This window comes from Oncorhynchus mykiss, chromosome 12 (genome assembly GCF_057628025.1).
Source record: "Oncorhynchus mykiss isolate SJ-2025 chromosome 12, ASM5762802v1, whole genome shotgun sequence".
NCBI classification, from domain to species: Eukaryota; Metazoa; Chordata; class Actinopteri; order Salmoniformes; family Salmonidae; genus Oncorhynchus; species Oncorhynchus mykiss.
The window spans coordinates 36,808,690-36,822,717 of NC_143033.1; the positions used below are offsets into that span (position 1 = coordinate 36,808,690).

The 14,028-nt window shown below is 40.9% G+C and overlaps 1 pseudogene; it reads left to right on the forward strand.

Annotated features, from left to right (window-relative positions):
- The first annotated feature begins 7,457 nt into the window (after positions 1-7,457).
- LOC149979160 (uncharacterized) lies at positions 7,458-12,115 on the forward strand (annotated as a pseudogene).
- Positions 12,116-14,028: the final 1,913 nt, after the last annotated feature.

The following is a 14,028-nucleotide window of genomic DNA, read 5'->3' on the forward strand; positions in this document are numbered from 1 at the left end:
CGAGCTGACAAGGTACAAATCTGTCGTTCTGCCCCTGAACAGGCAGTTAACCCACTGTTCCTAGGCCGTCATTGAAAATAAGAATTTGTTCTTAACTGACTTGCCTGGTTAAATAAAGGTAAAATAAAAAAAAATAAAAAAATTTATTATATTCTAATTTGCAAAATTATGTTTTATGAATCTTTAATTCATTAAAATGGCTGTAAACACTAATTGATTGAATAACATATTTTGCATGTTTCTGAGATATTTAGTTGAATAATTTTTCTGAGCTGAGTGTAAGTGCATTCTTGTGTAATTTAATTTGTTTTAGTTCTTAGCTTAACAAAGATGTGTTACGTCACGTCTTGAGGCGATTTTGAACAGCATTACATGTGAAAGGAGCACAAAATGTTGATGAGGGCATGAGGACAAAATTACACTCACAATCAAAATAAATTCACTTCGTACCTTGCTTTGGGTTTGACATTAGGGGCCATTCTCTCATGTGTCTGAAAATAGTCTGCAACTTGTCATTTTAAACGAGACTTTGGTTACCTGTCCTCTATTCAATCAAAAGAGGATGCTTATTTCATATTTTAAGATACAGATCTGATATAACGTTTTCAGGAGTGATAGCTGTGTCATCCTCGCTCGAGTATGAGGTATTCATTTAGTTCACATACATTTATTTAGTCCTCTTTGAGAAGATTCAATTACGATTAAAACACATTTTTGCGAATGTAAATGAAGATCCTCGCACATTCTATGCAAAACAAATGGATATAGACAGAATTGTAACAATGCGAATACGTAATGCGAATACGTGTTAACTGACACGAATACGTGTCAGTTAACTATCTTACATTTATTATACTTTCTGTATACAGTTTGTATTTATGAATTGAGTTGCAATCTAAAATGTATCAATAAACTTATTTAAAAAATAATTGCTTCATTTGTGTGCATGTTCACTCTTCTGTCCGTCAGATAATTGTTCTACGTTTTCACGTCCTTGTTTATGTTATACCCTCCAGTAACTCAGTTAAAAGCCCAGTGCAGTCAAAAACGTGATTTTGCAGTGTTTTATATATATCTTTCCACACTATGATGTTGGAATAATACTGTGAAATTGTGAAGAAAATGGTAATGCCCGTTTAGTGTAAGAGGTGTTTGAAAAGACCTCCTGAAATCTCAACCTGTTTTAGTGGGATGGAATTTTGGCCTGGCTGGTGACATCAATAGGCAGTAAATTAGTTAATAGAGAATTGCCAGGTGACATACAATGCCTCCTGGCAGCCATGTTGGAAGACAGATCAGCACCTTAGGAGTAAATGTCAGTTGGCTTTTCATAGCCGAGCATTCAGAGATGTGAGAGAGAGAGAGAGAGATGTGAGATGTGAGAGAGAGCGAGAGCGCGAGTGACGAAAACAGCAGTTCCGGGACAAGGTAGCATGTCTGGTGAACAGGTCAGTGTTCCATTGCCGCAGGCAGAACAGTTGAAACTGGGTCAGCAGCACGACCAGCCAGGAGTCATCAGTCCAGGTAGTCCTGAGGAAGACAAAATGGTTGTCATATCATGTGCCAATCTGAATGATTCTCTTGTGCCATTTAAGTAAAGAGCACCATCATCGTGTATTCATGACAAAAGTGCCCCCTTTGAAGGGTGTAGCAATCACTTCTAAATAAACAAACACAGTTTCACAGTCATTTATTTGAGGATACGTATGAATATATAAAACGTAATCTGGAACAACATCTAAAAGGTGTAAAAGATCGTTTATGATTTTTTTAAACATACTGTACTTTAATTAATAATAGGCTATAGTTATATGGGTGCAATTGAAAGTATTTTGTGTGTAATCTCTGCTTTGCCTTGCCCCACTGAATAACATTCATTTCTTATAGCCCAACTATTCTCTCTTTCTTTTACAATTTAAACACATTTAGCACAGACAATATAACTGTTGTGGTAGTCTTAGGCAAACCATTTTCATTATCACAGGGGCACCCCCATGTTTCACTCAGACCTTCTGGGAGAAAAGTATCTGGCATTGAATTTGGTAGTAGTAGTTGTACATGTTTTAAAATAAGAACCCCATCATCTCCTGCTTCCAAACATTTCACTACCTAGAAGGGTTGGATTTGCACTAAGTTTCAATATGTCCAAATTGTGTTTTGTTTTTCTAATCCTAATTGAATATTGTATGTGTACGTATATCACTGTAAATGTTGATCACATTCCATGTGTATGATCATGCATTTCGATACATTGAATGTTAATATTGTGAAACTATGTTATACATTTTTTACCTCCTGTTTCAGGAAGTGATGTAACTGAGTACTGCCCCTATATATACAGTGAAGTCGGAAGTTTACATGCACCTAAGTCAAATACATTTAAACTCCATTTATCACAATTCCTGACATTTAATCCTAGTAAAAATTCCCTGTTTTAGGTCAATTAGGATCACCACTTTATTTTAACCTCTTGAGTGTAGAGGGCAGTATTTTGATGTTTGGATGAAAAACGTACCCAAATTAAACTGCCTATTTCTCAGGTCCAGAATCTAGAATATGCATATAATTGTCAGATTAGGATAGGAAACACTCTAAAGTTTCCAAAAATGTCAAAATATTGTCTGTGAGTATAACAGAACTGATATTGCAGGCAAAAACCTGAGGAAGATCCAACCCGGAAGTGCTGTTTTTCCTGAAAGCTCTCTGTTCCATTGCCTGCCTTCGCTCCATTTAAAGGGATATCAACCAGATTCCTTTTCCTATGGCTTCCCCATGGTGTGAACAGTCTTTAGACATAGTTTCAGGCTTTTATTTTGAAAAATGAGCGAGAAAGATCACATCGCGTCATTGTATGGCTGGGTGCCAGCAGCGTTTTGCATGCGTAACAGCTTGGAGCAGACATTTCTCTCTCTCTCCTATTGAAGAAGCTACAGTCCCAGTTTAAATATTATCAATTATATATTGTAAAAACAACCTAAGGATTGATTATAAAAAACGTTTGACACGTTTCTACGAACTTTACGGATACTATTTGGAATTTTCGTCTGCGATGTCGTGACCACTCGAGCCTGTGGATTTATGAACATAACGCGCCAACCAAATGGAGGTATTTTGGATATAAAAATAATCTTTATGGAACAAAAGGAACATTTATTGTGTAACTGGGAGTCTCATGAGTGAAAACATCCGAAGATCATCAAAGGTAAGCGATTCATTTGATTGCTTTTCTGACTTTCGTGACCAATCTACTTGGCTGCTAGCTGTTTGTAATGTTTTGTCTACTGAGAGAGATGTCCTTACATAAACGCTTGGTATGCTTTCGCCGAAATGCTTTTTTGAAATCTGACATGCCAGGTGGATTAACAACAGGCTACGCTGTGTTTTGCTATATTGCACTTGTGATTTCATGAAAATTAAATATTTTTTGTAATTTAATTTGAATTTGGCGCTCTGCAATTCAACGGATGTTGACGAAAATGATCCCGCTAACGGGATGGGTGCATCAAGAGGTTTTAATCAACATTGACACTATAATCATTTTAAGTTAACAATTAAAACAAGTTAACACTTCACTTCAAAGAATCAACACTTTTTCCCCATATAGTTTCAAAGAGCACAAGTAAGCTAATGTAAACTCATATGTAAAGTTAAGACACCTTAGTAGCAAGTAGGCTACTTTATTTAAATAGACAAGTCAGTTAAGAACAACTTCTTATTTTACAATGACGGCCTACCCCAGCCAAACCCTCCCCTAACTCGGACTGTGTTGGGCCAATTGTGCGCACAATTTCAAACCTCTTTGGGCGCATGAACTGCTAGCGGGACACCCACGACAACATCCGGTGAAATTGCAGAGTGAAATTCAAAATACAAAAATTGTAACATTAAATATTCATGAAAATACATCATCATCAATCATTTAAAAGCTTAATTTATTGTTAACCCAACCACGTTGTCAAATTTCAGAAAGGCTTTACGGCAAAAGCATACCATGCGATTATCCGAAGAGAGCGCCCCACACCAAAATACTTTTTCAACCAGCACAGGCATCACAAAATCACAAATAGCGATGAAATAAATCACTTACATTTGAAGATCTTCCTCTGTTTGTAATCCTATGGGTCCCAGCTACACAATGAATGGTCATTTTGTTTGATAACGTCCTTCTTTATATCCAAAAAAGTCAGTTTAGTTGGCGCCAATGACCACAGTAATCCACTCGATCAACATGCATACAAACTAATCCAAAAAGTTAACCGGTAAAGATCATCCAAACAACTCAAACAATGTTTCTAATTAATCCTCAGGTGCTCTAACATCTACATAAACGATCACATTTAAGAGGGAGAATAGTATGTTCAATAGGGAAGCTAAATAACGAAGAGCGCGAACCTCATTCACGCGCCAACAAGACTACTTTTCTAATGAGAGACACCTTGTAGTTTTTTCTCATTTTTCAAAAAACAAGCCTGAAACCCTTTCTAAAGACTGTTGACATCTAGTGTAAGCCATAGAAACTGCAATCTGGGTACTATCTATTTGTATTTCCCATAGCCTAGCACTGAAATGGCCTGTGACCTCAAAATACATTTCCGGATGGATTTTCCTGGGTTTTTTGCCTGCCATATCAGTTCTGTTATGCTCACAGTGTTTTAACAGTGTTTTCTATCCAATGCTATCAAGTATATGCATCTTCTGGGCCTGAGTAACAGGCAGTTTACTTTGGGCACGTCAGTCATCCGAAAAGCCGAACAAAAACCAGTCTCCAAAACAGGTTCATTAATTTAGATAACTATACAGTTTGTAAAGTTAGGTAGCTAGCTACAGTTGAAGTCGGAAGTTTACATACACTTAGGTTGGAGTCATTAAAACTTGTTTATCAACCACTCCACAAATGTCTTGTTAACAAACTATAGTTTTGGCAAGTCGGGTAGGACATCTACTTTGTGCATGACAAGTCATTTTTCCAACAATTGTTTACAGACAGATTATTTCACTTATAATTCACTGTATGACAATTCCAGTGGGTCAGAAGTTTACATACACTAAATTGACTGTGCCTTTAAACATCTTGGAAAATTCCAGAAAATTATGTCAAGGCTTTAGAAGCTTCTGATAGGCTAATTGACATCAGTTGAGTCAATTGGAGGTGTACCTGTGGATTTATTTCAAGGCCTACCTTTGAACTCAGTGCCTCTTTTCTTAACATCAAGGGAAAATCAAAAGAAATCAGCCAAGACCTCAGAATTTTTCTTTTAGACCTCCACAAGTCTGGTTCATCCTTGAGAGCAATTTCCAAATGCCTGAAGGTACCACGTTCATCTGTACAAACAACAGTAAGCAAGTATAAACACCATGGGACCACGCAGCCATCATACACTCAGGAAGGAGACGCATTCTGTCTCCTAGAGATGCATGTACTTTGTTGCGAAAAGTGCAAATCAATCCCAGAACAACATGCTGGAGGAAGCAGGTACAAAAGTATCAATATCCACAGTAAAACAAGTCCTATATTGATATAACCTGAAAGGCCGCTCAGCAAGGAAGAAGTCACTGCTCAAGAAACGTCATAAAAAAGCCAGACTACGGTTTGCAACTGCACATAGGGACAAAGATCGTACTTTTTGGAGAAATGTCCTCTGGTCTGATGAAACAAAAATAGAACTGATTGGCCATAATGACCATCGTTATGTTTGGCGGAAAAAAGGGGGAGGCTTGCAAGCCGAAGAACACCATCCCAACTGTGAAGCACGGGGGTGGCAGCATCATGTGGTGGGGGTGCTTTGCTGCAGGAGGGACTGGTGCACTTCACAAAATAGATGGCATCATGAGGCTGGAAAAGTATGTGATTTATTGAAGCAAAGTTAAAGCTTAGTCGCAAATGGGTCTTCCAAATGGACAATGACCCTAAGCATACTTCCAAAGTTATGGCAAAATGGCTTAAGGACAACAAACTCAAGGTATTGGAGTGGCCATCACAAATCCCTGACCTCAATGCTATAGAAAACTTGTGGACAAAATTGAAAAAGTGTGTGCGAGCAAGGTGGCCTACAAACCTGACTCAGTTACACCAGCTCTGTCAGGAAGAATGGGCCAAAATTCACCCAACTTATTGAGGAAAGCTTGTGAAATTCTACCTGAAATGTTTGACCCAAGTGAAACAATTTGAAGGCAATGCTACCAAATACTAATTGAGTGTATGTAAACTTCGGACCCACTGGGAATGTGATGAAAGAAATAAAAGCTGAAATAAATAATTCTCTCCACTATTATTCACATTCATTTCACATTCTTAAAATAAAGTGGTGATCCTAACTGACCTAAGACAGGGAGTTTTTATTAGGATTTAATGTCAGGAATTGTGAAAAACTGAGTTTAAATGTATTTGGTTAAGGTGTATGTAAACCTCCGACTTTAACTGTAACTAAGATTAAGTTGGATGTTCATTTGAGTTAGCCTGCACACAAACGTTAAGTTACAGTAGCTATTTCCCACCCAACATAGGGCACCCCCTTTCTTCAGACACTCTCTAGTGGTTATAGGACTAAATCGCCTCAAACTCAAAACTGGAAAATAACGGTAAGTTTTGCAACTAAATACACCCTTTAGCTAGCTGACCACCAATTGTCATTACCATTTGTCAGTTACGTTAGATTATGAGAGTTTTCAAAAAAGTTACTTATATAGTGGTTTTGTGGGACAAACTGTATATTGTCAAATTTGACTGCACTTACAGACCATACAATTTAATATGTGTGGTCTGTAAGTGCAGTTTTTAACCTATGAATTATAGCTAACGGATTTGCTAATGTTGCTAGCTTAGTTTCTAAATGTTGATTGAACTGCTTAGTAACCAAAAAGGAAAGAAATTGTAAGATTATACGAAAACAGATGAATGTCGTCAAGCTTTACCGTATCAAAATTGGAGTCATCTGACTGACGGGGGTGTTTTGCGCAATCTGCAAAATTGTATTTTTTACATCTATCACTCCCCTTATGAAAAAGGATTGCAGTCAGAGTGCAGTCTAACTGCAGTACAATTCAGTATAACTGCAGTATGCTGCAAATACTGAACCCAAAATTACACCGTATTTTTACTGTAGTAATTTTGTGGTGTAACTGCAGTTAGAGTTCAGTATAACTGCAGCCCAACTGCAGAACATTGTAGTTATTATAGGGTATTGGCTATGTTTCATCTTACAACAGCTACATAGAGGCAGTACTTTGTCAAATGTTACAATGTATGCATCAATATTAAACTAATTGGGACACTAATTTTCATTACAGATAACATAAAAGAAACGTGGGTTCACTTTCAGTTATTATGAAACCTTTCATCATCACCTTTCAATGCCTTAGCTTTGAATTGTAAATATTTATACATATTCAGATAGTTATCTTTCTAACATGTCTATAGTACTCCAAGTTATTTAGCTACATGTATTTCCCACCACAGCATGGAGAAAGTCAAGAGGAAGCAGAGGAATGAGATGGATATGTTCCATACCATGAAGGACTGCGGTGCAGGGATGGCTATCCGCCAGGCTGCCAAGGTTAGGCATCTTTTGTACTTTAGGAGATTACCAGGTGTATGTGAATTTTATCTGCTAATAACAGTTTTACTTTCTCATCTACCAAGGTGCATGGTGTACCTCGGCAGACTCTGGTGGAAAGGCTGAGTGGCCGGGTGACCCATGGTTGTCGCATTGGACCACCCACATTGCTTGCATCAGAGGATGAAAATTCTCTGGTGTAGTACTGTATCTACTGGGCCAGCCTTAGGTTCCCCTTCACCAGACAGAGGCTGATGAAATACACAGACAAAATATTCAGGTATTTGGTGTTCTATGTGTTTATGTAGAATGCTAACTGTTCTCAATGTGTGTGATGTAAATGTGGCTGTGCATGGTGATGCCAGTATAAACATTTTCATCCAGGATGGACAATTTTATATTAAAATTAAATCAAATCAAAGTTTATTTGTCAGCTGCTCAGAATACAAAAGGTTCACCTTACAGTGAAATGCTTACTTACAGGCTATAACCAATAGTGCAAAAAAGATATTAGGTGAACAACAGGTAGGTAAAGAAATAAAACAACAGTAAAAAGACAGGTTATATACAGTAGCGAGGCTACATACAGGAACCGGTTAGTCAGGCTGATTGAGGTAGTATGTACATGTAGATATAGTTCAAGTGACTATGCATATATGATGAACAGAGTAGCAGTAGTGTAAAAGAGGGGTTGGCGGGTGGGACACAATGCAGATAGCCCAGTTAGCCAATGTGTGGGAGAACTGGTTGGTCGGCCCAATTGAGGTAGTATGTACATGAATGTACAGTTAAAGTGACTGTGCAGATATAATAAACAGAGTAGCAGAAGCGTAAAAAGAGGGGTTGGGGGGAGGGCACACCATGCAAATAGTCAGGGTAGCCATTTGATTACCTGTTATCTTATCTTATGGGTTGGGGTTAAAACTGTTGAGAAGCCTTTTTGTCCTAGACTTGACACGCCGGTACCGCTTGTCGTGCGGTAGTAGAGAGAACAGTCTGACTGGGGTAGCTGGGGTCTTTGACAATTTTGTGGGCCTTCCTCTGACACCGCCTGGTGTAGAGGTCCTGGATGGCAGGCAGCTTAGGCCCGGTGATGTACTATGCCGTACTCACTACCCTCTGTAGTGCCTTGCGGTCAGAGGCTGAGCAATTGCCATTCCAGGCAGTGATGCAACCAGTCAGGATGCTCTCGATGTAGCAGCTGTAGAACCTTTTGAGGACATCAGGACCCATGCCAAATCTTTTTAGTTTCCTGAGGGAGAATAGGCTTTGTCGTGCCCTCTTCTTGACTGTCTTGGTGTGTTTGGACCATTCTAGTTTGTTGTTGATCGGGACACAAGGAACTTGAAGCTCTCAACCTCCTCCACTACAGCCCTGTCGATGGGAATGGGGGTGTACTCGGTCCTCATTTTCCTGTAGTCCACAATCATCTCCTTAGTCTTGGTTACGTTGAGGGATAGGTTGTTATTCTGGCACCACCCGGCCAGGTCTCTGACCTCCTCTCTATAGGCTGTCTCGTCGTTGTCGGTGATCAGGCCTACCACTGTTGTGTCGTCTGCAAACTTGAGCACGCACCCCTGGGGAGCTCCAGTGTTGAGGATCAGTGTGGCAGATGCTACCTACCCTCACCACCTGGGGGTGGCCTGTCAGGAAGTCCAGGATCCAGTTGCAAAGGGAGGTGTTTAGTCCCAGGATTCTTAGCTTAGTGATGAGCTTTGAGGGTACTATGGTGTTGAACGCTGAGCTGTAATTATTGAATAGCATTCTCACATAAGTGTTCCTTTTGTCCAGGTGGGAAAGGGCAGTGTGGAGTGCAATAGAGATTGCATCATCTGTGGATCTGTTTGGGCAGTATGCAAATTGGAGTGGGTCTAGGGTTTCTGGGATAATGGTGTTGATGTGAGCCATTACCAACCTTTCAAAGCACTTCATGGCTACGGACGTGAGTGCTACGGGTCTGTAGTCATTTAGGCAGGTTGCCTTTGTGTTCTTGGGTACAGGGACTATGGTGGTCTGCTTGAAACATGTTGGTATTACAGACTCAATCAGGGACATGTTGAAAATGTCAGTGAAGAAACCTGCCAGTTGGTCAGCACATGCCCGGAGCACACGTCCTGGTAATCCGTCTGATCTTACTCACGATCTTACTCAAGATCTTACTCACGCCGGCTACGGACAGCGTGATCACACAGTCATCCGGAACAGCTGATGCTCTCATGTATGCCTCAGTGTTGCTTGCCTCGAAGTGGGCATAGAAGTGATTTAGCTCGTCTGGTAGGCTCGTGTCACTGGGCAGCTCGCGGTTGTGCTTGCCTTTGCAGTCTGTAATAGTTTGCAAGCCCTGCCACATATGAAGAGCGTCGGAGCCAGTGTAGTATGATTCAATCTTAGCCCTGTATTGAAGCTTTGCATGTTTGATGGTTCGTCACAGGGCAATGCAGGATTTCTTGTAAGCTTCAGGGATAGAGTCCCGCACCTTGAAAGCGGCAGCTCTAACCTTTAGCTTAGTGCGAATGTTGCCTGTAATCCATGGCTTCTGGTTGGAGTATGTACGTACAGTCACTGTGGGGACGACATCCTTGAAGCACTTATTGATAAAGCCAGTGACTGATGTGGTGTACTCCTCAATGCCATCGGACGAATCCTGGAACATATTCCAAGTCTGCTTGCAAGACAGTCCTGTAGCTTAGCATCTGCTTCATCTGACCACTTTTTTATTGACTGTGTCACTGGTGCTTCCTGCTTTAGTTTTTGCTTGTAAGCAGGAATCAGGAGGATATAATTATGGTCAGATTTGCCAAATGGAGGGCGAGAGAGAGCTATGTACGTGTCTCTGTGTGTGGAGTAATGGTGGCCTAAAGTTTTTTCCCCTCTTGTGCACATTTAACATGCTGGTAGAAAATAGGTTTAAGTGTCCCTGCATTAAAGTCCACCACCACTAGGACTCCGCCTCTGGATGAGCGTTTTCCTGATTGTTTATGGCTGTATACAGCTCATTGAGTGCGGTCTTAGTGCCAGCATCGGTTTGTGGTGGTATATAGACAGCTACGAAGAACATAGATGAAAACTCTCTTCGTAGATAGTGTGGTCTACAGCTTATCATGAGATACTCAGGCGAGCAAAACTGTGAGACTTCCTTAGATATCGTGCACCAGCTGTTGTATACAATCATACATAGAAAGCCACTCCTTGTCTTACCAGAGGCTGCTGTTCTATCATGCCGATACAGTGTGTAACCCGCCAGCTGTATGTTATTCATGTCGTCGTTCAGCAACGCTGTCCTGTTGGTAGGATATACGTGCTTGTAGTTCGTCAACTTTATTATCTAGTGATCGTACGTTGGCCAATAGTACTGAGGGTAAAGGCAGGTTTGCCACTCTTTGCTGAATCCTTACAAGGCACCCCAATCTCCTTCCGCGATATCTCTGTCTTGTTCCTGAGAATGACGTGAATGAGGGCCTCATCGGGTGTCTGGAGCAAATCCCTCTCGTCTGACTCATAAAAAAAAAAAAAGATTTGTCCAGTTCAAGGTGAGTAATCGTTGTTCTAATGTCCAGTAGCTCTTTTCGGTCATAAGAGACTGTAGCAGCAACATTGTGTACAAAATAAGTTACAAACAATGCTGTTATAAAAAAATAGCACGGTTGGTTAAGAGCCCATAAAACGCCAGCCATCCCCTCCGGTGCCATTGAACGCTGAAGGGTCCTGTTGAATACTGTCCCAGCACTGCCTCTCCTGGAAGCACCTCCTCCCTACAACCATAGGAGGACCCTCAGCCCTTGCTCCAGTCCCAGCCCTAGAAGAGCACCCCCTAATATTTTATTTAACCTTTATTTAACTAGGCAAGTCAGTTAAGAACAAATTCTTATTTATAATGGCAGCCTACCCCGGCCAAACCCGGACGACACTGGGCCAATTGTGCGTCGCCCTATGGTACTCCCAATCACAGCCGGATGTGATACAGCCTGGATGGTGGGTGGCGGGTGGAGGGGGGGGCTGATAGTGAAGGACCTGGGGCACATCCTTACTGTCCTGAAGTATCAGCCAGACCGATACAGAAGACTCCCTGTGGTCGCCACATGCCTCAGCAGGGAGGAATACACATGCCAGTGGAAGGAGAGGGGTGAGAAGGCAGAGGAAAAGAGGGTAGGGGATGCCCTCAGAACACAGAGGGCACATGAGAGGGATGCCATGGATGAGACCATCAACGCCATCGCCTCTGATGGACCCCCCGCTGGAACCACTCCTCACAGCTGCATCACCACTGCCAGTGCCTCTCAGTGTGCAACTCCTGCAGGAGCCTCCGGAGCCCACAGCTGCAGAAAAGGGCCACGTGCCTGCTCTCTCGGCCACACTATCATCAGCCCCTCAACCCCACTACTACAAACACCAGCTCCTCCAAGTCATCGTCAGTGGTTTCGTCTACCACCACCACAATGCACATATCACCCCCCTGTCTGTCACCACCAAAGCGACCTCCTCTGGACCAACCGCCTACTCCTTCTACCCTGGTAACATCACCACAGCAGCCTCGTGTGGTGTTCCTGCCCCCAGAAATTTGAATACAGCCACCTCCACAGGTAAACACATGTTAAAGTATGAAAAAGATTACTGTTTGTTTTGTGTTTTATAGAACTGTAATGTGAAGCTGGATTTGAAGCTGGCTTTTATTATGATTTCTGTGATAATATAGGGATGGAGGTTGAGATGTAATTATTTGTTTTGTTTGTTTTCATATGCAATTATTTATTTGTAAAAAAAAACATGTCTAAATAATATATATATTTATTCAACCCATCATGTATTTCTCCTTTACTTTCCAAGTGCATCTCTGCAACACAAACTCCAAAAGAGTTTGTTTTTGTCACTGAAATTAAAGTTTTATTTCATTTAAATTATTCATGCTAATTTATACTTTACTATTAAACAGTTAGGATTGACTGGGGACAGTATGCCGATAAATGGGATGCATGTTTTAGCTAAACCACTTATCAAAAAGCTAATAAAAGTAGCATTTCAACTGAAATGTTAGCTAACATTTTTATGACACCAAGAAATGGATGGCTTGATCACATGATAACACTATTGACGGTAATATATTTCGGGGTTCCACACTAGCAAGCAAGATTGTTCTTCATCACTTTCAAAGTATATTTACTTACTTGAAGAGGTTCTCCCAATCCGTTTTTTTGTGTCCAAATAATGTTTTCAGTGGTAGTAAAATGCAGCCAGCCATGTAGACAATTGGAGGACACACAGAGCAAAGTTCCAGCAGACTGACTTTGGTCTTTTATCATGCCGCCTGGCGTGGTTGCTAAGTGATTTGTGACGCAACTATAAGCCCTACTGTATATAGACCAGTAAGAAAGAGTTCCAAACCTCTCTGCCAATAACAGCTAGTTTTCATTTTCCCCTCCCCACTCAGACCACTCCCAGACAGTCCTAGCTACATTATTGCTTGAGAAATTGCACTTAGCTAAGACAATTACAGTAAAGTACTTATTGTTACCCAGAAATGATTAGGTACAGTGCCTTGCGAAAGTATTCGGCCCCCTTGAACTTTGCGACCTTTTGCCACATTTCAGGCTTCAAATATAAAGATATAAAACTGTATTTTTTTGTGAAGAATCAACAACAAGTGGGACACAATCATGAAGGGAACGACATTTATTGGATATTTCAAACTTTTTTAACAAATCAAAAACTGAAAAATTTGGCGTGCAAAATTATTCAGCCCCTTTACTTTCAGTGCAGCAAACTCTCTCCAGAAGTTCAGTGAGGATCTCTGAATGATCCAATGTTGACCTAAATGACTAATGATGATAAATACAATCCACCTGTGTGTAATCAAGTCTCCATATAAATGCACCTGCACTGTGATAGTCTCAGAGGTCCGTTAAAAGCGCAGAGAGCATCATGAAGAACAGGGAACACACCAGGCAGGTCCGAGATACTGTTGTGAAGAAGTTTAAAGCCGGATTTGGATACAAAAATATTTCCCAAGCTTTAAACATCCCAAGGAGCACTGTGCAAGCGATAATATTGAAATGGAAGGAGTATCAGACCACTGCAAATCTACCAAGACCTGGCCGTCCCTCTAAACTTTCAGCTCATACAAGGAGAAGACTGATCAGAGATGCAGCCAAGAGGCCCATGATCACTCTGGATGAACTGCAGAGATCTACAGCTGAGGTGGGAGACTCTGTCCATAGGACAACAATCAGTCGTATATTGCACAAATCTGGCCTTTATGGAAGAGTGGCAAGAAGAAAGCCATTTCTTAAAGATATCCATAAAAAGTGTTGTTTAAAGTTTGCCACAAGCCACCTGGGAGACACACCAAACATGTGGAAGAAGGTGCTCTGGTCAGATGAAACCAAAATTGAACTTTTTGGCAACAATGCAAAACGTTATGTTTGGCGTAAAAGCAACACAGCTGAACACACCATCCCCACTGTCAAACATGGTGGTGGCA